Here is a 17,769-nt window from a genome sequence, read left to right as displayed (position 1 = left end):
TCCGCAAAAAAATACTTGTTGTCGAGTAGACGAAACCGTGCCGAATTCCGACAAAAAGGAGGGATGCAACACGAGGACTTCCCAGGGGGTCACCCATCCTAGTACTACTCTCGCCCAAGCACGCTTAACTTCGGAGTTCTGATGGGATCCGGTGCGTTAGTGCTGGTATGATCGCATCCATCATTCCTGGCGCTCTAAATTCTATTAAACACCCCCCTCCCCTCCCAAACGCCCCGGCATGCGCCCTGCCCTCCACGCACCGACGCACCCTGCCGCCTGTCACGCCCGTCCTAAGCGCCTCCATCGCACGTCCTAACGGCGTCTAGGCCCCGAATGTCGTGTCCGCAAAAAAATACTTGTTGTCGAGTAGACGAAACCGTGCCGAATTCCGACAAAAAGGAGGGATGCAACACGAGGACTTCCCAGGGGGTCACCCATCCTAGTACTACTCTCGCCCAAGCACGCTTAACTTCGGAGTTCTGATGGGATCCGGTGCGTTAGTGATGGTATGATCGCATCCATCATTCCTGGCGCTCTAAATTCTATTAAACACCCCCTTCCCCTCCCAAACGCCCCGGCATGCGCCCTGCCCTCCACGCACCGACGCACCCTGCCGCCTGTCACGCCCGTCCTAAGCGCCTCCATCGCACGTCCTAACGGCGTCTAGGCCCCGAATGTCGTGTCCGCAAAAAAATACTTGTTGTCGAGTAGACGAAACCGTGCCGAATTCCGACAAAAAGGAGGGATGCAACACGAGGACTTCCCAGGGGGTCACCCATCCTAGTACTACTCTCGCCCAAGCACGCTTAACTTCGGAGTTCTGATGGGATCCGGTGCGTTAGTGCTGGTATGATCGCATCCATCATTCCTGGCGCTATAAATTCTATTAAACACCCCCTTCCCCTCCCAAACGCCCCGGCATGCGCCCTGCCCTCCACGCACCGACGCACCCTGCCGCCTGTCACGCCCGTCCTAAGCGCCTCCATCGCACGTCCTAACGGCGTCTAGGCCCCGAATGTCGTGTCCGCAAAAAAATACTTGTTGTCGAGTAGACGAAACCGTGCCGAATTCCGACAAAAAGGAGGGATGCAACACGAGGACTTCCCAGGGGGTCACCCATCCTAGTACTACTCTCGCCCAAGCACGCTTAACTTCGGAGTTCTGATGGGATCCGGTGCGTTAGTGCTGGTATGATCGCATCCATCATTCCTGGCGCTCTAAATTCTATTAAACACCCCCTTCCCCTCCCAAACGCCCCGGCATGCGCCCTGCCCTCCACGCACCGACGCACCCTGCCGCCTGTCACGCCCGTCCTAAGCGCCTCCATCGCTCGTCCTAACGGCGTCTAGGCCCCGAATGTCGTGTCCGCAAAAAAATACTTGTTGTCGAGTAGACGAAACCGTGCCGAATTCCGACAAAAAGGAGGGATGCAACACGAGGACTTCCCAGGGGGTCACCCATCCTAGTACTACTCTCGCCCAAGCACGCTTAACTTCGGAGTTCTGATGGGATCCGGTGCGTTAGTGCTGGTATGATCGCATCCATCATTCCTAGCGCTCTAAATTCTATTAAACACCCCCTTCCCCTCCCAAACGCCCCGGCATGCGCCCTGCCCTCCACGCACCGACGCACCCTGCCGCCTGTCACGCCCGTCCTAAGCGCCTCCATCGCACGTCCTAACGGCGTCTAGGCCCCGAATGTCGTGTCCGCAAAAAAATACTTGTTGTCGAGTAGACGAAACCGTGCCGAATTCCGACAAAAAGGAGGGATGCAACACGAGGACTTCCCAGGGGGTCACCCATCCTAGTACTACTCTCGCCCATGCACGCTTAACTTCGGAGTTCTGATGGGATCCGGTGCGTTAGTGCTGGTATGATCGCATCCATCATTCCTGGCGCTCTAAATTCTATTAAACACCCCCTTCCCCTCCCAAACGCCCCGGCATGCGCCCTGCCCTCCACGCACCGACGCACCCTGCCGCCTGTCACGCCCGTCCTAAGCGCCTCCATCGCACGTCCTAACGGCGTCTAGGCCCCGAATGTCGTGTCCGCAAAAAAATACTTGTTGTCGAGTAGACGAAACCGTGCCGAATTCCGACAAAAAGGAGGGATGCAACACGAGGACTTCCCAGGGGGTCACCCATCCTAGTACTACTCTCGCCCAAGCACGCTTAACTTCGGAGTTCTGATGGGATCCGGTGCGTTAGTGCTGGTATGATCGCATCCATCATTCCTGGCGCTCTAAATTCTATTAAACACCCCCTTCCCCTCCCAAACGCCCCGGCATGCGCCCTGCCCTCCACGCACCGACGCACCCTGCCGCCTGTCACGCCCGTCCTAAGCGCCTCCATCGCACGTCCTAACGGCGTCTAGGCCCCGAATGTCGTGTCCGCAAAAAAATACTTGTTGTCGAGTAGACGAAACCGTGCCGAATTCCGACAAAAAGGAGGGATGCAACACGAGGACTTCCCAGGGGGTCACCCATCCTAGTACTACTCTCGCCCAAGCACGCTTAACTTCGGAGTTCTGATGGGATCCGGTGCGTTAGTGCTGGTATGATCGCATCCATCATTCCTGGCGCTCTAAATTCTATTAAACACCCCCTTCCCCTCCCAAACGCCCCGGCATGCGCCCTGCCCTCCACGCACCGACGCACCCTGCCGCCTGTCACGCCCGTCCTAAGCGCCTCCATCGCACGTCCTAACGGCGTCTAGGCCCCGAATGTCGTGTCCGCAAAAAAATACTTGTTGTCGAGTAGACGAAACCGTGCCGAATTCCGACAAAAAGGAGGGATGCAACACGAGGACTTCCCAGGGGGTCACCCATCCTAGTACTACTCTCGCCCAAGCACGCTTAACTTCGGAGTTCTGATGGGATCCGGTGCGTTAGTGCTGGTATGATCGCATCCATCATTCCCGGCGCTCTAAATTCTATTAAACACCCCCTTCCCCTCCCAAACGCCCCGGCATGCGCCCTGCCCTCCACGCACCGACGCACCCTGCCGCCTGTCACGCCCGTCCTAAGCGCCTCCATCGCACGTCCTAACGGCGTCTAGGCCCCGAATGTCGTGTCCGCAAAAAAATACTTGTTGTCGAGTAGACGAAACCGTGCCGAATTCCGACAAAAAGGAGGGATGCAACACGAGGACTTCCCAGGGGGTCACCCATCCTAGTACTACTCTCGCCCAAGCACGCTTAACTTCGGAGTTCTGATGGGATCCGGTGCGTTAGTGCTGGTATGATCGCATCCATCATTCCTGGCGCTCTAAATTCTATTAAACACCCCCTTCCCCTCCCAAACGCCCCGGCATGCGCCCTGCCCTCCACGCACCGACGCACCCTGCCGCCTGTCACGCCCGTCCTAAGCGCCTCCATCGCACGTCCTAACGGCGTCTAGGCCCCGAATGTCGTGTCCGCAAAAAAATACTTGTTGTCGAGTAGACGAAACCGTGCCGAATTCCGACAAAAAGGAGGGATGCAACACGAGGACTTCCCAGGGGGTCACCCATCCTAGTACTACTCTCGCCCAAGCACGCTTAACTTCGGAGTTCTGATGGGATCCGGTGCGTTAGTGCTGGTATGATCGCATCCATCATTCCTAGCGCTCTAAATTCTATTAAACACCCCCTTCCCCTCCCAAACGCCCCGGCATGCGCCCTGCCCTCCACGCACCGACGCACCCTGCCGCCTGTCACGCCCGTCCTAAGCGCCTCCATCGCACGTCCTAACGGCGTCTAGGCCCCGAATGTCGTGTCCGCAAAAAAATACTTGTTGTCGAGTAGACGAAACCGTGCCGAATTCCGACAAAAAGGAGGGATGCAACAAGAGGACTTCCCAGGGGGTCACCCATCCTAGTACTACTCTCGCCCAAGCACGCTTAACTTCGGAGTTCTGATGGGATCCGGTGCGTTAGTGCTGGTATGATCGCATCCATCATTCCCGGCGCTCTAAATTCTATTAAACACCCCCTTCCCCTCCCAAACGCCCCGGCATGCGCCCTGCCCTCCACGCACCGACGCACCCTGCCGCCTGTCACGCCCGTCCTAAGCGCCTCCATCGCACGTCCTAACGGCGTCTAGGCCCCGAATGTCGTGTCCGCAAAAAAATACTTGTTGTCGAGTAGACGAAACCGTGCCGAATTCCGACAAAAAGGAGGGATGCAACACGAGGACTTCCCAGGGGGTCACCCATCCTAGTACTACTCTCGCCCAAGCACGCTTAACTTCGGAGTTCTGATGGGATCCGGTGCGTTAGTGCTGGTATGATCGCATCCATCATTACTGGCGCTCTAAATTCTATTAAACACCCCCTTCCCCTCCCAAACGCCCCGGCATGCGCCCTGCCCTCCACGCACCGACGCACCCTGCCGCCTGTCACGCCCGTCCTAAGCGCCTCCATCGCACGTCCTAACGGCGTCTAGGCCCCGAATGTCGTGTCCGCAAAAAAATACTTGTTGTCGAGTAGACGAAACCGTGCCGAATTCCGACAAAAAGGAGGGATGCAACACGAGGACTTCCCAGGGGGTCACCCATCCTAGTACTACTCTCGCCCAAGCACGCTTAACTTCGGAGTTCTGATGGGATCCGGTGCGTTAGTGCTGGTATGATCGCATCCATCATTCCTGGCGCTCTAAATTCTATTAAACACCCCCTTCCCCTCCCAAACGCCCCGGCATGCGCCCTGCCCTCCACGCACCGACGCACCCTGCCGCCTGTCACGCCCGTCCTAAGCGCCTCCATCGCACGTCCTAACGGCGTCTAGGCCCCGAATGTCGTGTCCGCAAAAAAATACTTGTTGTCGAGTAGACGAAACCGTGCCGAATTCCGACAAAAAGGAGGGATGCAACACGAGGACTTCCCAGGGGGTCACCCATCCTAGTACTACTCTCGCCCAAGCACGCTTAACTTCGGAGTTCTGATGGGATCCGGTGCGTTAGTGCTGGTATGATCGCATCCATCATTCCTGGCGCTCTAAATTCTATTAAACACCCCCTTCCCCTCCCAAACGCCCCGGCATGCGCCCTGCCCTCCACGCACCGACGCACCCTGCCGCCTGTCACGCCCGTCCTAAGCGCCTCCATCGCACGTCCTAACGGCGTCTAGGCCCCGAATGTCGTGTCCGCAAAAAAATACTTGTTGTCGAGTAGACGAAACCGTGCCGAATTCCGACAAAAAGGAGGGATGCAACACGAGGACTTCCCAGGGGGTCACCCATCCTAGTACTACTCTCGCCCAAGCACGCTTAACTTCGGAGTTCTGATGGGATCCGGTGCGTTAGTGCTGGTATGATCGCATCCATCATTCCTGGCGCTCTAAATTCTATTAAACACCCCCTTCCCCTCCCAAACGCCCCGGCATGCGCCCTGCCCTCCACGCACCGACGCACCCTGCCGCCTGTCACGCCCGTCCTAAGCGCCTCCATCGCACGTCCTAACGGCGTCTAGGCCCCGAATGTCGTGTCCGCAAAAAAATACTTGTTGTCGAGTAGACGAAACCGTGCCGAATTCCGACAAAAAGGAGGGATGCAACACGAGGACTTCCCAGGGGGTCACCCATCCTAGTACTACTCTCGCCCAAGCACGCTTAACTTCGGAGTTCTGATGGGATCCGGTGCGTTAGTGCTGGTATGATCGCATCCATCATTCCTGGCGCTCTAAATTCTATTAAACACCCCCTTCCCCTCCCAAACGCCCCGGCATGCGCCCTGCCCTCCACGCACCGACGCACCCTGCCGCCTGTCACGCCCGTCCTAAGCGCCTCCATCGCACGTCCTAACGGCGTCTAGGCCCCGAATGTCGTGTCCGCAAAAAAATACTTGTTGTCGAGTAGACGAAACCGTGCCGAATTCCGACAAAAAGGAGGGATGCAACACGAGGACTTCCCAGGGGGTCACCCATCCTAGTACTACTCTCGCCCAAGCACGCTTAACTTCGGAGTTCTGATGGGATCCGGTGCGTTAGTGCTGGTATGATCGCATCCATCATTCCTGGCGCTCTAAATTCTATTAAACACCCCCTTCCCCTCCCAAACGCCCCGGCATGCGCCCTGCCCTCCACGCACCGACGCACCCTGCCGCCTGTCACGCCCGTCCTAAGCGCCTCCATCGCACGTCCTAACGGCGTCTAGGCCCCGAATGTCGTGTCCGCAAAAAAATACTTGTTGTCGAGTAGACGAAACCGTGCCGAATTCCGACAAAAAGGAGGGATGCAACACGAGGACTTCCCAGGGGGTCACCCATCCTAGTACTACTCTCGCCCAAGCACGCTTAACTTCGGAGTTCTGATGGGATCCGGTGCGTTAGTGCTGGTATGATCGCATCCATCATTCCCGGCGCTCTAAATTCTATTAAACACCCCCTTCCCCTCCCAAACGCCCCTGCATGCGCCCTGCCCTCCACGCACCGACGCACCCTGCCGCCTGTCACGCCCGTCCTAAGCGCCTCCATCGCACGTCCTAACGGCGTCTAGGCCCCGAATGTCGTGTCCGCAAAAAAATACTTGTTGTCGAGTAGACGAAACCGTGCCGAATTCCGACAAAAAGGAGGGATGCAACACGAGGACTTCCCAGGGGGTCACCCATCCTAGTACTACTCTCGCCCAAGCACGCTTAACTTCGGAGTTCTGATGGGATCCGGTGCGTTAGTGCTGGTATGATCGCATCCATCATTCCTGGCGCTCTAAATTCTATTAAACACCCCCTTCCCCTCCCAAACGCCCCGGCATGCGCCCTGCCCTCCACGCACCGACGCACCCTGCCGCCTGTCACGCCCGTCCTAAGCGCCTCCATCGCACGTCCTAACGGCGTCTAGGCCCCGAATGTCGTGTCCGCAAAAAAATACTTGTTGTCGAGTAGACGAAACCGTGCCGAATTCCGACAAAAAGGAGGGATGCAACACGAGGACTTCCCAGGGGGTCACCCATCCTAGTACTACTCTCGCCCAAGCACGCTTAACTTCGGAGTTCTGATGGGATCCGGTGCGTTAGTGCTGGTATGATCGCATCCATCATTCCTAGCGCTCTAAATTCTATTAAACACCCCCTTCCCCTCCCAAACGCCCCGGCATGCGCCCTGCCCTCCACGCACCGACGCACCCTGCCGCCTGTCACGCCCGTCCTAAGCGCCTCCATCGCACGTCCTAACGGCGTCTAGGCCCCGAATGTCGTGTCCGCAAAAAAATACTTGTTGTCGAGTAGACGAAACCGTGCCGAATTCCGACAAAAAGGAGGGATGCAACACGAGGACTTCCCAGGGGGTCACCCATCCTAGTACTACTCTCGCCCAAGCACGCTTAACTTCGGAGTTCTGATGGGATCCGGTGCGTTAGTGCTGGTATGATCGCATCCATCATTCCTAGCGCTCTAAATTCTATTAAACACCCCCTTCCCCTCCCAAACGCCCCGGCATGCGCCCTGCCCTCCACGCACCGACGCACCCTGCCGCCTGTCACGCCCGTCCTAAGCGCCTCCATCGCACGTCCTAACGGCGTCTAGGCCCCGAATGTCGTGTCCGCAAAAAAATACTTGTTGTCGAGTAGACGAAACCGTGCCGAATTCCGACAAAAAGGAGGGATGCAACACGAGGACTTCCCAGGGGGTCACCCATCCTAGTACTACTCTCGCCCAAGCACGCTTAACTTCGGAGTTCTGATGGGATCCGGTGCGTTAGTGCTGGTATAATCGCATCCATCATTCCTAGCGCTCTAAATTCTATTAAACACCCCCTTCCCCTCCCAAACGCCCCGGCATGCGCCCTGCCCTCCACGCACCGACGCACCCTGCCGCCTGTCACGCCCGTCCTAAGCGCCTCCATCGCACGTCCTAACGGCGTCTAGGCCCCGAATGTCGTGTCCGCAAAAAAATACTTGTTGTCGAGTAGACGAAACCGTGCCGAATTCCGACAAAAAGGAGGGATGCAACACGAGGACTTCCCAGGGGGTCACCCATCCTAGTACTACTCTCGCCCAAGCACGCTTAACTTCGGAGTTCTGATGGGATCCGGTGCGTTAGTGCTGGTATGATCGCATCCATCATTCCTAGCGCTCTAAATTCTATTAAACACCCCCTTCCCCTCCCAAACGCCCCGGCATGCGCCCTGCCCTCCACGCACCGACGCACCCTGCCGCCTGTCACGCCCGTCCTAAGCGCCTCCATCGCACGTCCTAACGGCGTCTAGGCCCCGAATGTCGTGTCCGCAAAAAAATACTTGTTGTCGAGTAGACGAAACCGTGCCGAATTCCGACAAAAAGGAGGGATGCAACACGAGGACTTCCCAGGGGGTCACCCATCCTAGTACTACTCTCGCCCAAGCACGCTTAACTTCGGAGTTCTGATGGGATCCGGTGCGTTAGTGCTGGTATGATCGCATCCATCATTCCTAGCGCTCTAAATTCTATTAAACACCCCCTTCCCCTCCCAAACGCCCCGGCATGCGCCCTGCCCTCCACGCACCGACGCACCCTGCCGCCTGTCACGCCCGTCCTAAGCGCCTCCATCGCACGTCCTAACGGCGTCTAGGCCCCGAATGTCGTGTCCGCAAAAAAATACTTGTTGTCGAGTAGACGAAACCGTGCCGAATTCCGACAAAAAGGAGGGATGCAACACGAGGACTTCCCAGGGGGTCACCCATCCTAGTACTACTCTCGCCCAAGCACGCTTAACTTCGGAGTTCTGATGGGATCCGGTGCGTTAGTGCTGGTATGATCGCATCCATCATTCCTAGCGCTCTAAATTCTATTAAACACCCCCTTCCCCTCCCAAACGCCCCGGCGTGCGCCCTGCCCTCCACGCACCGACGCACCCTGCCGCCTGTCACGCCCGTCCTAAGCGCCTCCATCGCACGTCCTAACGGCGTCTAGGCCCCGAATGTCGTGTCCGCAAAAAAATACTTGTTGTCGAGTAGACGAAACCGTGCCGAATTCCGACAAAAAGGAGGGATGCAACACGAGGACTTCCCAGGGGGTCACCCATCCTAGTACTACTCTCGCCCAAGCACGCTTATCTTCGGAGTTCTGATGGGATCCGGTGCGTTAGTGCTGGTATGATCGCATCCATCATTCCTAGCGCTCTAAATTCTATTAAACACCCCCTTCCCCTCCCAAACGCCCCGGCATGCGCCCTGCCCTCCACGCACCGACGCACCCTGCCGCCTGTCACGCCCGTCCTAAGCGCCTCCATCGCACGTCCTAACGGCGTCTAGGCCCCGAATGTCGTGTCCGCAAAAAAATACTTGTTGTCGAGTAGACGAAACCGTGCCGAATTCCGACAAAAAGGAGGGATGCAACACGAGGACTTCCCAGGGGGTCACCCATCCTAGTACTACTCTCGCCCAAGCACGCTTAACTTCGGAGTTCTGATGGGATCCGGTGCGTTAGTGCTGGTATGATCGCATCCATCATTCCTAGCGCTCTAAATTCTATTAAACACCCCCTTCCCCTCCCAAACGCCCCGGCATGCGCCCTGCCCTCCACGCACCGACGCACCCTGCCGCCTGTCACGCCCGTCCTAAGCGCCTCCATCGCACGTCCTAACGGCGTCTAGGCCCCGAATGTCGTGTCCGCAAAAAAATACTTGTTGTCGAGTAGACGAAACCGTGCCGAATTCCGACAAAAAGGAGGGATGCAACACGAGGACTTCCCAGGGGGTCACCCATCCTAGTACTACTCTCGCCCAAGCACGCTTAACTTCGGAGTTCTGATGGGATCCGGTGCGTTAGTGCTGGTATGATCGCATCCATCATTCCTAGCGCTCTAAATTCTATTAAACACCCCCTTCCCCTCCCAAACGCCCCGGCATGCGCCCTGCCCTCCACGCACCGACGCACCCTGCCGCCTGTCACGCCCGTCCTAAGCGCCTCCATCGCACGTCCTAACGGCGTCTAGGCCCCGAATGTCGTGTCCGCAAAAAAATACTTGTTGTCGAGTAGACGAAACCGTGCCGAATTCCGACAAAAAGGAGGGATGCAACACGAGGACTTCCCAGGGGGTCACCCATCCTAGTACTACTCTCGCCCAAGCACGCTTAACTTCGGAGTTCTGATGGGATCCGGTGCGTTAGTGCTGGTATGATCGCATCCATCATTCCTAGCGCTCTAAATTCTATTAAACACCCCCTTCCCCTCCCAAACGCCCCGGCATGCGCCCTGCCCTCCACGCACCGACGCACCCTGCCGCCTGTCACGCCCGTCCTAAGCGCCTCCATCGCACGTCCTAACGGCGTCTAGGCCCCGAATGTCGTGTCCGCAAAAAAATACTTGTTGTCGAGTAGACGAAACCGTGCCGAATTCCGACAAAAAGGAGGGATGCAACACGAGGACTTCCCAGGGGGTCACCCATCCTAGTACTACTCTCGCCCAAGCACGCTTAACTTCGGAGTTCTGATGGGATCCGGTGCGTTAGTGCTGGTATGATCGCATCCATCATTCCTAGCGCTCTAAATTCTATTAAACACCCCCTTCCCCTCCCAAACGCCCCGGCATGCGCCCTGCCCTCCACGCACCGACGCACCCTGCCGCCTGTCACGCCCGTCCTAAGCGCCTCCATCGCACGTCCTAACGGCGTCTAGGCCCCGAATGTCGTGTCCGCAAAAAAATACTTGTTGTCGAGTAGACGAAACCGTGCCGAATTCCGACAAAAAGGAGGGATGCAACACGAGGACTTCCCAGGGGGTCACCCATCCTAGTACTACTCTCGCCCAAGCACGCTTAACTTCGGAGTTCTGATGGGATCCGGTGCGTTAGTGCTGGTATGATCGCATCCATCATTCCTAGCGCTCTAAATTCTATTAAACACCCCCTTCCCCTCCCAAACGCCCCGGCATGCGCCCTGCCCTCCACGCACCGACGCACCCTGCCGCCTGTCACGCCCGTCCTAAGCGCCTCCATCGCACGTCCTAACGGCGTCTAGGCCCCGAATGTCGTGTCCGCAAAAAAATACTTGTTGTCGAGTAGACGAAACCGTGCCGAATTCCGACAAAAAGGAGGGATGCAACACGAGGACTTCCCAGGGGGTCACCCATCCTAGTACTACTCTCGCCCAAGCACGCTTAACTTCGGAGTTCTGATGGGATCCGGTGCGTTAGTGCTGGTATGATCGCATCCATCATTCCTAGCGCTCTAAATTCTATTAAACACCCCCTTCCCCTCCCAAACGCCCCGGCATGCGCCCTGCCCTCCACGCACCGACGCACCCTGCCGCCTGTCACGCCCGTCCTAAGCGCCTCCATCGCACGTCCTAACGGCGTCTAGGCCCCGAATGTCGTGTCCGCAAAAAAATACTTGTTGTCGAGTAGACGAAACCGTGCCGAATTCCGACAAAAAGGAGGGATGCAACACGAGGACTTCCCAGGGGGTCACCCATCCTAGTACTACTCTCGCCCAAGCACGCTTAACTTCGGAGTTATGATGGGATCCGGTGCGTTAGTGCTGGTATGATCGCATCCATCATTCCTAGCGCTCTAAATTCTATTAAACACCCCCTTCCCCTCCCAAACGCCCCGGCATGCGCCCTGCCCTCCACGCACCGACGCACCCTGCCGCCTGTCACGCCCGTCCTAAGCGCCTCCATCGCACGTCCTAACGGCGTCTAGGCCCCGAATGTCGTGTCCGCAAAAAAATACTTGTTGTCGAGTAGACGAAACCGTGCCGAATTCCGACAAAAAGGAGGGATGCAACACGAGGACTTCCCAGGGGGTCACCCATCCTAGTACTACTCTCGCCCAAGCACGCTTAACTTCGGAGTTCTGATGGGATCCGGTGCGTTAGTGCTGGTATGATCGCATCCATCATTCCTAGCGCTCTAAATTCTATTAAACACCCCCTTCCCCTCCCAAACGCCCCGGCGTGCGCCCTGCCCTCCACGCACCGACGCACCCTGCCGCCTGTCACGCCCGTCCTAAGCGCCTCCATCGCACGTCCTAACGGCGTCTAGGCCCCGAATGTCGTGTCCGCAAAAAAATACTTGTTGTCGAGTAGACGAAACCGTGCCGAATTCCGACAAAAAGGAGGGATGCAACACGAGGACTTCCCAGGGAGTCACCCATCCTAGTACTACTCTCGCCCAAGCACGCTTAACTTCGGAGTTCTGATGGGATCCAGTGCGTTAGTGCTGGTATGATCGCATCCATCATTCCTAGCGCTCTAAATTCTATTAAACACCCCCTTCCCCTCCCAAACGCCCCGGCATGCGCCCTGCCCTCCACGCACCGACGCACCCTGCCGCCTGTCACGCCCGTCCTAAGCGCCTCCATCGCACGTCCTAACGGCGTCTAGGCCCCGAATGTCGTGTCCGCAAAAAAATACTTGTTGTCGAGTAGACGAAACCGTGCCGAATTCCGACAAAAAGGAGGGATGCAACACGAGGACTTCCCAGGGGGTCACCCATCCTAGTACTACTCTCGCCCAAGCACGCTTAACTTCGGAGTTCTGATGGGATCCGGTGCGTTAGTGCTGGTATGATCGCATACATCATTCCTAGCGCTCTAAATTCTATTAAACACCCCCTTCCCCTCCCAAACGCCCCTGCATGCGCCCTGCCCTCCACGCACCGACGCACCCTGCCGCCTGTCACGCCCGTCCTAAGCGCCTCCATCGCACGTCCTAACGGCGTCTAGGCCCCGAATGTCGTGTCCGCAAAAAAATACTTGTTGTCGAGTAGACGAAACCGTGCCGAATTCCGACAAAAAGGAGGGATGCAACACGAGGACTTCCCAGAGGGTCACCCATCCTAGTACTACTCTCGCCCAAGCACGCTTAACTTCGGAGTTCTGATGGGATCCGGTGCGTTAGTGCTGGTATGATCGCATCCATCATTCCTAGCGCTCTAAATTCTATTAAACACCCCCTTCCCCTCCCAAACGCCCCGGCATGCGCCCTGCCCTCCACGCACCGACGCACCCTGCCGCCTGTCACGCCCGTCCTAAGCGCCTCCATCGCACGTCCTAACGGCGTCTAGGCCCCGAATGTCGTGTCCGCAAAAAAATACTTGTTGTCGAGTAGACGAAACCGTGCCGAATTCCGACAAAAAGGAGGGATGCAACACGAGGACTTCCCAGGGGGTCACCCATCCTAGTACTACTCTCGCCCAAGCACGCTTAACTTCGGAGTTCTGATGGGATCCGGTGCGTTAGTGCTGGTATGATCGCATCCATCATTCCTGGCGCTCTAAATTCTATTAAACACCCCCTTCCCCTCCCAAACGCCCCGGCATGCGCCCTGCCCTCCACGCACCGACGCACCCTGCCGCCTGTCACGCCCGTCCTAAGCGCCTCCATCGCACGTCCTAACGGCGTCTAGGCCCCGAATGTCGTGTCCGCAAAAAAATACTTGTTGTCGAGTAGACGAAACCGTGCCGAATTCCGACAAAAAGGAGGGATGCAACACGAGGACTTCCCAGGGGGTCACCCATCCTAGTACTACTCTCGCCCAAGCACGCTTAACTTCGGAGTTCTGATGGGATCCGGTGCGTTAGTGCTGGTATGATCGCATCCATCATTCCTGGCGCTCTAAATTCTATTATACACCCCCTTCCCCTCCCAAACGCCCCGGCATGCGCCCTGCCCTCCACGCACCGACGCACCCTGCCGCCTGTCACGCCCGTCCTAAGCGCCTCCATCGCACGTCCTAACGGCGTCTAGGCCCCGAATGTCGTGTCCGCAAAAAAATACTTGTTGTCGAGTAGACGAAACCGTGCCGAATTCCGACAAAAAGGAGGGATGCAACACGAGGACTTCCCAGGGGGTCACCCATCCTAGTACTACTCTCGCCCAAGCACGCTTAACTTCGGAGTTCTGATGGGATCCGGTGCGTTAGTGCTGGTATGATCGCATCCATCATTCCCGGCGCTCTAAATTCTATTACACCCCCCCTTCCCCTCCCAAACGCCCCGGCATGCGCCCTGCCCTCCACGCACCGACGCACCCTGCCGCCTGTCACGCCCGTCCTAAGCGCCTCCATCGCACGTCCTAACGGCGTCTAGGCCCCGAATGTCGTGTCCGCAAAAAAATACTTGTTGTCGAGTAGACGAAACCGTGCCGAATTCCGACAAAAAGGAGGGATGCAACACGAGGACTTCCCAGGGGGTCACCCATCCTAGTACTACTCTCGCCCAAGCACGCTTAACTTCGGAGTTCTGATGGGATCCGGTGCGTTAGTGCTGGTATGATCGCATCCATCATTCCTGGCGCTCTAAATTCTATTAAACACCCCCTTCCCCTCCCAAACGCCCCGGCATGCGCCCTGCCCTCCACGCACCGACGCACCCTGCCGCCTGTCACGCCCGTCCTAAGCGCCTCCATCGCACGTCCTAACGGCGTCTAGGCCCCGAATGTCGTGTCCGCAAAAAAATACTTGTTGTCGAGTAGACGAAACCGTGCCGAATTCCGACAAAAAGGAGGGATGCAACACGAGGACTTCCCAGGGGGTCACCCATCCTAGTACTACTCTCGCCCAAGCACGCTTAACTTCGGAGTTCTGATGGGATCCGGTGCGTTAGTGCTGGTATGATCGCATCCATCATTCCTAGCGCTCTAAATTCTATTAAACACCCCCTTCCCCTCCCAAACGCCCCGGCATGCGCCCTGCCCTCCACGCACCGACGCACCCTGCCGCCTGTCACGCCCGTCCTAAGCGCCTCCATCGCACGTCCTAACGGCGTCTAGGCCCCGAATGTCGTGTCCGCAAAAAAATACTTGTTGTCGAGTAGACGAAACCGTGCCGAATTCCGACAAAAAGGAGGGATGCAACACGAGGACTTCCCAGGGGGTCACCCATCCTAGTACTACTCTCGCCCAAGCACGCTTAACTTCGGAGTTCTGATGGGATCCGGTGCGTTAGTGCTGGTATGATCGCATACATCATTTCTAGCGCTCTAAATTCTATTAAACACCCCCTTCCCCTCCCAAACGCCCCTGCATGCGCCCTGCCCTCCACGCACCGACGCACCCTGCCGCCTGTCACGCCCGTCCTAAGCGCCTCCATCGCACGTCCTAACGGCGTCTAGGCCCCGAATGTCGTGTCCGCAAAAAAATACTTGTTGTCGAGTAGACGAAACCGTGCCGAATTCCGACAAAAAGGAGGGATGCAACACGAGGACTTCCCAGGGGGTCACCCATCCTAGTACTACTCTCGCCCAAGCACGCTTAACTTCGGAGTTCTGATGGGATCCGGTGCGTTAGTGCTGGTATGATCGCATCCATCATTCCTAGCGCTCTAAATTCTATTAAACACCCCCTTCCCCTCCCAAACGCCCCGGCATGCGCCCTGCCCTCCACGCACCGACGCACCCTGCCGCCTGTCACGCCCGTCCTAAGCGCCTCCATCGCACGTCCTAACGGCGTCTAGGCCCCGAATGTCGTGTCCGCAAAAAAATACTTGTTGTCGAGTAGACGAAACCGTGCCGAATTCCGACAAAAAGGAGGGATGCAACACGAGGACTTCCCAGGGGGTCACCCATCCTAGTACTACTCTCGCCCAAGCACGCTTAACTTCGGAGTTCTGATGGGATCCGATGCGTTAGTGCTGGTATGATCGCATCTATCATTCCTGGCGCTCTAAATTCTATTAAACACCCCCTTCCCCTCCCAAACGCCCCGGCATGCGCCCTGCCCTCCACGCACCGACGCACCCTGCCGCCTGTCACGCCCGTCCTAAGCGCCTCCATCGCACGTCCTAACGGCGTCTAGGCCCCGAATGTCGTGTCCGCAAAAAAATACTTGTTGTCGAGTAGACGAAACCGTGCCGAATTCCGACAAAAAGGAGGGATGCAACACGAGGACTTCCCAGGGGGTCACCCATCCTAGTACTACTCTCGCCCAAGCACGCTTAACTTCGGAGTTCTGATGGGATCCGGTGCGTTAGTGCTGGTATGATCGCATCCATCATTCCCGGCGCTCTAAATTCTATTAAACACCCCCTTCCCCTCCCAAACGCCCCGGCATGCGCCCTGCCCTCCACGCACCGACGCACCCTGCCGCCTGTCACGCCCGTCCTAAGCGCCTCCATCGCACGTCCTAACGGCGTCTAGGCCCCGAATGTCGTGTCCGCAAAAAAATACTTGTTGTCGAGTAGACGAAACCGTGCCGAATTCCGACAAAAAGGAGGGATGCAACACGAGGACTTCCCAGGGGGTCACCCATCCTAGTACTACTCTCGCCCAAGCACGCTTAACTTCGGAGTTCTGATGGGATCCGGTGCGTTAGTGCTGGTATGATCGCATCCATCATTCCTGGCGCTCTAAATTCTATTAAACACCCCCTTCCCCTCCCAAACGCCCCGGCATGCGCCCTGCCCTCCACGCACCGACGCACCCTGCCGCCTGTCACGCCCGTCCTAAGCGCCTCCATCGCACGTCCTAACGGCGTCTAGGCCCCGAATGTCGTGTCCGCAAAAAAATACTTGTTGTCGAGTAGACGAAACCGTGCCGAATTCCGACAAAAAGGAGGAATGCAACACGAGGACTTCCCAGGGGGTCACCCATCCTAGTACTACTCTCGCCCAAGCACGCTTAACTTCGGAGTTCTGATGGGATCCGGTGCGTTAGTGCTGGTATGATCGCATCCATCATTCCTAGCGCTCTAAATTCTATTAAACACCCCCTTCCCCTCCCAAACGCCCCGGCATGCGCCCTGCCCTCCACGCACCGACGCACCCTGCCGCCTGTCACGCCCGTCCTAAGCGCCTCCATCGCACGTCCTAACGGCGTCTAGGCCCCGAATGTCGTGTCCGCAAAAAAATACTTGTTGTCGAGTAGACGAAACCGTGCCGAATTCCGACAAAAAGGAGTGATGCAACACGAGGACTTCCCAGGGGGTCACCCATCCTAGTACTACTCTCGCCCAAGCACGCTTAACTTCGGAGTTCTGATGGGATCCGGTGCGTTAGTGCTGGTATGATCGCATCCATCATTCCTGGCGCTCTAAATTCTATTAAACACCCCCTTCCCCTCCCAAACGCCCCGGCATGCGCCCTGCCCTCCACGCACCGACGCACCCTGCCGCCTGTCACGCCCGTCCTAAGCGCCTCCATCGCACGTCCTAACGGCGTCTAGGCCCCGAATGTCGTGTCCGCAAAAAAATACGTGTTGTCGAGTAGACGAAACCGTGCCGAATTCCGACAAAAAGGAGTGATGCAACACGAGGACTTCCCAGGGGGTCACCCATCCTAGTACTACTCTCGCCCAAGCACGCTTAACTTCGGAGTTCTGATGGGATCCGGTGCGTTAGTGCTGGTATGATCGCATCCATCATTCCTGGCGCTCTAAATTCTATTAAACACCCCCTTCCCCTCCCAAACGCCCCGGCATGCGCCCTGCCCTCCACGCACCGACGCACCCTGCCGCCTGTCACGCCCGTCCTAAGCGCCTCCATCGCACGTCCTAACGGCGTCTAGGCCCCGAATGTCGTGTCCGCAAAAAAATACTTGTTGTCGAGTAGACGAAACCGTGCCGAATTCCGACAAAAAGGAGGGATGCACCACGAGGACTTCCCAGGGGGTCACCCATCCTAGTACTACTCTCGCCCAAGCACGCTTAACTTCGGAGTTCTGATGGGATCCGGTGCGTTAGTGCTGGTATGATCGCATCCATCATTCCTGGCGCTCTAAATTCTATTAAACACCCCCTTCCCCTCCCAAACGCCCCGGCATGCGCCCTGCCCTCCACGCACCGACGCACCCTGCCGCCTGTCACGCCCGTCCTAAGCGCCTCCATCGCACGTCCTAACGGCGTCTAGGCCCCGAATGTCGTGTCCGCAAAAAAATACTTGTTGTCGAGTAGACGAAACC

The 17,769-nt window shown here is 57.3% G+C and overlaps 52 non-coding genes across 52 annotated transcripts; all 52 read right to left on the bottom strand.

Moving 5' to 3' along the window:
- Window positions 1-60: 60 nt before the first annotated feature.
- On the bottom strand, window positions 61-179 carry LOC129898157 (5S ribosomal RNA). Its single transcript, XR_008769070.1, has one exon. It is a non-coding gene; the product is annotated as a 5S ribosomal RNA (ribosomal RNA).
- A 222-nt stretch (window positions 180-401) lies between these two features.
- On the bottom strand, window positions 402-520 carry LOC129897579 (5S ribosomal RNA). The gene has a single exon (XR_008768662.1). It is a non-coding gene; the product is annotated as a 5S ribosomal RNA (ribosomal RNA).
- Window positions 521-742: 222 nt separating this feature from the next.
- On the bottom strand, window positions 743-861 carry LOC129898156 (5S ribosomal RNA). The gene has a single exon (XR_008769069.1). It is a non-coding gene; the product is annotated as a 5S ribosomal RNA (ribosomal RNA).
- A 222-nt stretch (window positions 862-1,083) lies between these two features.
- On the bottom strand, window positions 1,084-1,202 carry LOC129898155 (5S ribosomal RNA). The gene has a single exon (XR_008769068.1). It is a non-coding gene; the product is annotated as a 5S ribosomal RNA (ribosomal RNA).
- A 222-nt stretch (window positions 1,203-1,424) lies between these two features.
- Window positions 1,425-1,543, bottom strand: LOC129898154 (5S ribosomal RNA). The gene has a single exon (XR_008769067.1). It is a non-coding gene; the product is annotated as a 5S ribosomal RNA (ribosomal RNA).
- Window positions 1,544-1,765: 222 nt separating this feature from the next.
- LOC129897416 (5S ribosomal RNA) lies at window positions 1,766-1,884 on the bottom strand. The gene has a single exon (XR_008768509.1). It is a non-coding gene; the product is annotated as a 5S ribosomal RNA (ribosomal RNA).
- A 222-nt stretch (window positions 1,885-2,106) lies between these two features.
- Window positions 2,107-2,225, bottom strand: LOC129898153 (5S ribosomal RNA). The gene has a single exon (XR_008769066.1). It is a non-coding gene; the product is annotated as a 5S ribosomal RNA (ribosomal RNA).
- Window positions 2,226-2,447: 222 nt separating this feature from the next.
- LOC129898152 (5S ribosomal RNA) lies at window positions 2,448-2,566 on the bottom strand. Its single transcript, XR_008769065.1, has one exon. It is a non-coding gene; the product is annotated as a 5S ribosomal RNA (ribosomal RNA).
- Window positions 2,567-2,788: 222 nt separating this feature from the next.
- Window positions 2,789-2,907, bottom strand: LOC129898151 (5S ribosomal RNA). The gene has a single exon (XR_008769064.1). It is a non-coding gene; the product is annotated as a 5S ribosomal RNA (ribosomal RNA).
- A 222-nt stretch (window positions 2,908-3,129) lies between these two features.
- Window positions 3,130-3,248, bottom strand: LOC129898150 (5S ribosomal RNA). Its single transcript, XR_008769063.1, has one exon. It is a non-coding gene; the product is annotated as a 5S ribosomal RNA (ribosomal RNA).
- Window positions 3,249-3,470: 222 nt separating this feature from the next.
- LOC129898149 (5S ribosomal RNA) lies at window positions 3,471-3,589 on the bottom strand. Its single transcript, XR_008769062.1, has one exon. It is a non-coding gene; the product is annotated as a 5S ribosomal RNA (ribosomal RNA).
- A 222-nt stretch (window positions 3,590-3,811) lies between these two features.
- LOC129897602 (5S ribosomal RNA) lies at window positions 3,812-3,930 on the bottom strand. The gene has a single exon (XR_008768683.1). It is a non-coding gene; the product is annotated as a 5S ribosomal RNA (ribosomal RNA).
- Window positions 3,931-4,152: 222 nt separating this feature from the next.
- LOC129898147 (5S ribosomal RNA) lies at window positions 4,153-4,271 on the bottom strand. The gene has a single exon (XR_008769060.1). It is a non-coding gene; the product is annotated as a 5S ribosomal RNA (ribosomal RNA).
- Window positions 4,272-4,493: 222 nt separating this feature from the next.
- LOC129898146 (5S ribosomal RNA) lies at window positions 4,494-4,612 on the bottom strand. Its single transcript, XR_008769059.1, has one exon. It is a non-coding gene; the product is annotated as a 5S ribosomal RNA (ribosomal RNA).
- A 222-nt stretch (window positions 4,613-4,834) lies between these two features.
- Window positions 4,835-4,953, bottom strand: LOC129898145 (5S ribosomal RNA). The gene has a single exon (XR_008769058.1). It is a non-coding gene; the product is annotated as a 5S ribosomal RNA (ribosomal RNA).
- Window positions 4,954-5,175: 222 nt separating this feature from the next.
- Window positions 5,176-5,294, bottom strand: LOC129898144 (5S ribosomal RNA). Its single transcript, XR_008769057.1, has one exon. It is a non-coding gene; the product is annotated as a 5S ribosomal RNA (ribosomal RNA).
- A 222-nt stretch (window positions 5,295-5,516) lies between these two features.
- LOC129898143 (5S ribosomal RNA) lies at window positions 5,517-5,635 on the bottom strand. The gene has a single exon (XR_008769056.1). It is a non-coding gene; the product is annotated as a 5S ribosomal RNA (ribosomal RNA).
- A 222-nt stretch (window positions 5,636-5,857) lies between these two features.
- Window positions 5,858-5,976, bottom strand: LOC129898142 (5S ribosomal RNA). The gene has a single exon (XR_008769055.1). It is a non-coding gene; the product is annotated as a 5S ribosomal RNA (ribosomal RNA).
- Window positions 5,977-6,198: 222 nt separating this feature from the next.
- On the bottom strand, window positions 6,199-6,317 carry LOC129898141 (5S ribosomal RNA). The gene has a single exon (XR_008769054.1). It is a non-coding gene; the product is annotated as a 5S ribosomal RNA (ribosomal RNA).
- Window positions 6,318-6,539: 222 nt separating this feature from the next.
- LOC129898140 (5S ribosomal RNA) lies at window positions 6,540-6,658 on the bottom strand. Its single transcript, XR_008769053.1, has one exon. It is a non-coding gene; the product is annotated as a 5S ribosomal RNA (ribosomal RNA).
- Window positions 6,659-6,880: 222 nt separating this feature from the next.
- On the bottom strand, window positions 6,881-6,999 carry LOC129898138 (5S ribosomal RNA). The gene has a single exon (XR_008769052.1). It is a non-coding gene; the product is annotated as a 5S ribosomal RNA (ribosomal RNA).
- Window positions 7,000-7,221: 222 nt separating this feature from the next.
- Window positions 7,222-7,340, bottom strand: LOC129898137 (5S ribosomal RNA). The gene has a single exon (XR_008769051.1). It is a non-coding gene; the product is annotated as a 5S ribosomal RNA (ribosomal RNA).
- Window positions 7,341-7,562: 222 nt separating this feature from the next.
- Window positions 7,563-7,681, bottom strand: LOC129897417 (5S ribosomal RNA). The gene has a single exon (XR_008768510.1). It is a non-coding gene; the product is annotated as a 5S ribosomal RNA (ribosomal RNA).
- Window positions 7,682-7,903: 222 nt separating this feature from the next.
- LOC129898135 (5S ribosomal RNA) lies at window positions 7,904-8,022 on the bottom strand. The gene has a single exon (XR_008769049.1). It is a non-coding gene; the product is annotated as a 5S ribosomal RNA (ribosomal RNA).
- Window positions 8,023-8,244: 222 nt separating this feature from the next.
- On the bottom strand, window positions 8,245-8,363 carry LOC129898134 (5S ribosomal RNA). Its single transcript, XR_008769048.1, has one exon. It is a non-coding gene; the product is annotated as a 5S ribosomal RNA (ribosomal RNA).
- Window positions 8,364-8,585: 222 nt separating this feature from the next.
- On the bottom strand, window positions 8,586-8,704 carry LOC129898133 (5S ribosomal RNA). Its single transcript, XR_008769047.1, has one exon. It is a non-coding gene; the product is annotated as a 5S ribosomal RNA (ribosomal RNA).
- A 222-nt stretch (window positions 8,705-8,926) lies between these two features.
- LOC129897464 (5S ribosomal RNA) lies at window positions 8,927-9,045 on the bottom strand. The gene has a single exon (XR_008768554.1). It is a non-coding gene; the product is annotated as a 5S ribosomal RNA (ribosomal RNA).
- A 222-nt stretch (window positions 9,046-9,267) lies between these two features.
- Window positions 9,268-9,386, bottom strand: LOC129898132 (5S ribosomal RNA). Its single transcript, XR_008769046.1, has one exon. It is a non-coding gene; the product is annotated as a 5S ribosomal RNA (ribosomal RNA).
- A 222-nt stretch (window positions 9,387-9,608) lies between these two features.
- LOC129898131 (5S ribosomal RNA) lies at window positions 9,609-9,727 on the bottom strand. Its single transcript, XR_008769045.1, has one exon. It is a non-coding gene; the product is annotated as a 5S ribosomal RNA (ribosomal RNA).
- Window positions 9,728-9,949: 222 nt separating this feature from the next.
- On the bottom strand, window positions 9,950-10,068 carry LOC129898130 (5S ribosomal RNA). Its single transcript, XR_008769044.1, has one exon. It is a non-coding gene; the product is annotated as a 5S ribosomal RNA (ribosomal RNA).
- A 222-nt stretch (window positions 10,069-10,290) lies between these two features.
- On the bottom strand, window positions 10,291-10,409 carry LOC129898129 (5S ribosomal RNA). The gene has a single exon (XR_008769043.1). It is a non-coding gene; the product is annotated as a 5S ribosomal RNA (ribosomal RNA).
- A 222-nt stretch (window positions 10,410-10,631) lies between these two features.
- Window positions 10,632-10,750, bottom strand: LOC129898128 (5S ribosomal RNA). Its single transcript, XR_008769042.1, has one exon. It is a non-coding gene; the product is annotated as a 5S ribosomal RNA (ribosomal RNA).
- A 222-nt stretch (window positions 10,751-10,972) lies between these two features.
- LOC129898127 (5S ribosomal RNA) lies at window positions 10,973-11,091 on the bottom strand. Its single transcript, XR_008769041.1, has one exon. It is a non-coding gene; the product is annotated as a 5S ribosomal RNA (ribosomal RNA).
- Window positions 11,092-11,313: 222 nt separating this feature from the next.
- LOC129897647 (5S ribosomal RNA) lies at window positions 11,314-11,432 on the bottom strand. Its single transcript, XR_008768725.1, has one exon. It is a non-coding gene; the product is annotated as a 5S ribosomal RNA (ribosomal RNA).
- Window positions 11,433-11,654: 222 nt separating this feature from the next.
- Window positions 11,655-11,773, bottom strand: LOC129898126 (5S ribosomal RNA). Its single transcript, XR_008769040.1, has one exon. It is a non-coding gene; the product is annotated as a 5S ribosomal RNA (ribosomal RNA).
- A 222-nt stretch (window positions 11,774-11,995) lies between these two features.
- Window positions 11,996-12,114, bottom strand: LOC129897568 (5S ribosomal RNA). Its single transcript, XR_008768651.1, has one exon. It is a non-coding gene; the product is annotated as a 5S ribosomal RNA (ribosomal RNA).
- A 222-nt stretch (window positions 12,115-12,336) lies between these two features.
- On the bottom strand, window positions 12,337-12,455 carry LOC129897436 (5S ribosomal RNA). Its single transcript, XR_008768528.1, has one exon. It is a non-coding gene; the product is annotated as a 5S ribosomal RNA (ribosomal RNA).
- Window positions 12,456-12,677: 222 nt separating this feature from the next.
- On the bottom strand, window positions 12,678-12,796 carry LOC129897404 (5S ribosomal RNA). Its single transcript, XR_008768497.1, has one exon. It is a non-coding gene; the product is annotated as a 5S ribosomal RNA (ribosomal RNA).
- Window positions 12,797-13,018: 222 nt separating this feature from the next.
- LOC129898124 (5S ribosomal RNA) lies at window positions 13,019-13,137 on the bottom strand. Its single transcript, XR_008769038.1, has one exon. It is a non-coding gene; the product is annotated as a 5S ribosomal RNA (ribosomal RNA).
- A 222-nt stretch (window positions 13,138-13,359) lies between these two features.
- LOC129898121 (5S ribosomal RNA) lies at window positions 13,360-13,478 on the bottom strand. The gene has a single exon (XR_008769037.1). It is a non-coding gene; the product is annotated as a 5S ribosomal RNA (ribosomal RNA).
- A 222-nt stretch (window positions 13,479-13,700) lies between these two features.
- LOC129898120 (5S ribosomal RNA) lies at window positions 13,701-13,819 on the bottom strand. The gene has a single exon (XR_008769036.1). It is a non-coding gene; the product is annotated as a 5S ribosomal RNA (ribosomal RNA).
- Window positions 13,820-14,041: 222 nt separating this feature from the next.
- Window positions 14,042-14,160, bottom strand: LOC129898119 (5S ribosomal RNA). Its single transcript, XR_008769035.1, has one exon. It is a non-coding gene; the product is annotated as a 5S ribosomal RNA (ribosomal RNA).
- Window positions 14,161-14,382: 222 nt separating this feature from the next.
- LOC129898118 (5S ribosomal RNA) lies at window positions 14,383-14,501 on the bottom strand. Its single transcript, XR_008769034.1, has one exon. It is a non-coding gene; the product is annotated as a 5S ribosomal RNA (ribosomal RNA).
- A 222-nt stretch (window positions 14,502-14,723) lies between these two features.
- On the bottom strand, window positions 14,724-14,842 carry LOC129897434 (5S ribosomal RNA). Its single transcript, XR_008768526.1, has one exon. It is a non-coding gene; the product is annotated as a 5S ribosomal RNA (ribosomal RNA).
- A 222-nt stretch (window positions 14,843-15,064) lies between these two features.
- Window positions 15,065-15,183, bottom strand: LOC129898117 (5S ribosomal RNA). Its single transcript, XR_008769033.1, has one exon. It is a non-coding gene; the product is annotated as a 5S ribosomal RNA (ribosomal RNA).
- A 222-nt stretch (window positions 15,184-15,405) lies between these two features.
- LOC129897619 (5S ribosomal RNA) lies at window positions 15,406-15,524 on the bottom strand. Its single transcript, XR_008768699.1, has one exon. It is a non-coding gene; the product is annotated as a 5S ribosomal RNA (ribosomal RNA).
- Window positions 15,525-15,746: 222 nt separating this feature from the next.
- On the bottom strand, window positions 15,747-15,865 carry LOC129898116 (5S ribosomal RNA). The gene has a single exon (XR_008769032.1). It is a non-coding gene; the product is annotated as a 5S ribosomal RNA (ribosomal RNA).
- A 222-nt stretch (window positions 15,866-16,087) lies between these two features.
- LOC129898115 (5S ribosomal RNA) lies at window positions 16,088-16,206 on the bottom strand. The gene has a single exon (XR_008769031.1). It is a non-coding gene; the product is annotated as a 5S ribosomal RNA (ribosomal RNA).
- A 222-nt stretch (window positions 16,207-16,428) lies between these two features.
- Window positions 16,429-16,547, bottom strand: LOC129897374 (5S ribosomal RNA). Its single transcript, XR_008768467.1, has one exon. It is a non-coding gene; the product is annotated as a 5S ribosomal RNA (ribosomal RNA).
- A 222-nt stretch (window positions 16,548-16,769) lies between these two features.
- On the bottom strand, window positions 16,770-16,888 carry LOC129897492 (5S ribosomal RNA). The gene has a single exon (XR_008768580.1). It is a non-coding gene; the product is annotated as a 5S ribosomal RNA (ribosomal RNA).
- Window positions 16,889-17,110: 222 nt separating this feature from the next.
- LOC129897491 (5S ribosomal RNA) lies at window positions 17,111-17,229 on the bottom strand. Its single transcript, XR_008768579.1, has one exon. It is a non-coding gene; the product is annotated as a 5S ribosomal RNA (ribosomal RNA).
- A 222-nt stretch (window positions 17,230-17,451) lies between these two features.
- Window positions 17,452-17,570, bottom strand: LOC129897468 (5S ribosomal RNA). Its single transcript, XR_008768558.1, has one exon. It is a non-coding gene; the product is annotated as a 5S ribosomal RNA (ribosomal RNA).
- Between the last annotated feature and the right edge of the window lie 199 nt (window positions 17,571-17,769).

This window comes from Solanum dulcamara, chromosome 7, assembly GCF_947179165.1.
Source record: "Solanum dulcamara chromosome 7, daSolDulc1.2, whole genome shotgun sequence".
In the NCBI taxonomy this organism is placed as follows: Eukaryota; Viridiplantae; Streptophyta; class Magnoliopsida; order Solanales; family Solanaceae; genus Solanum; species Solanum dulcamara.
The sequence above is the reverse complement of the archived record's forward strand: the minus strand, read 5'-3'. Positions and strand labels throughout refer to the sequence as shown.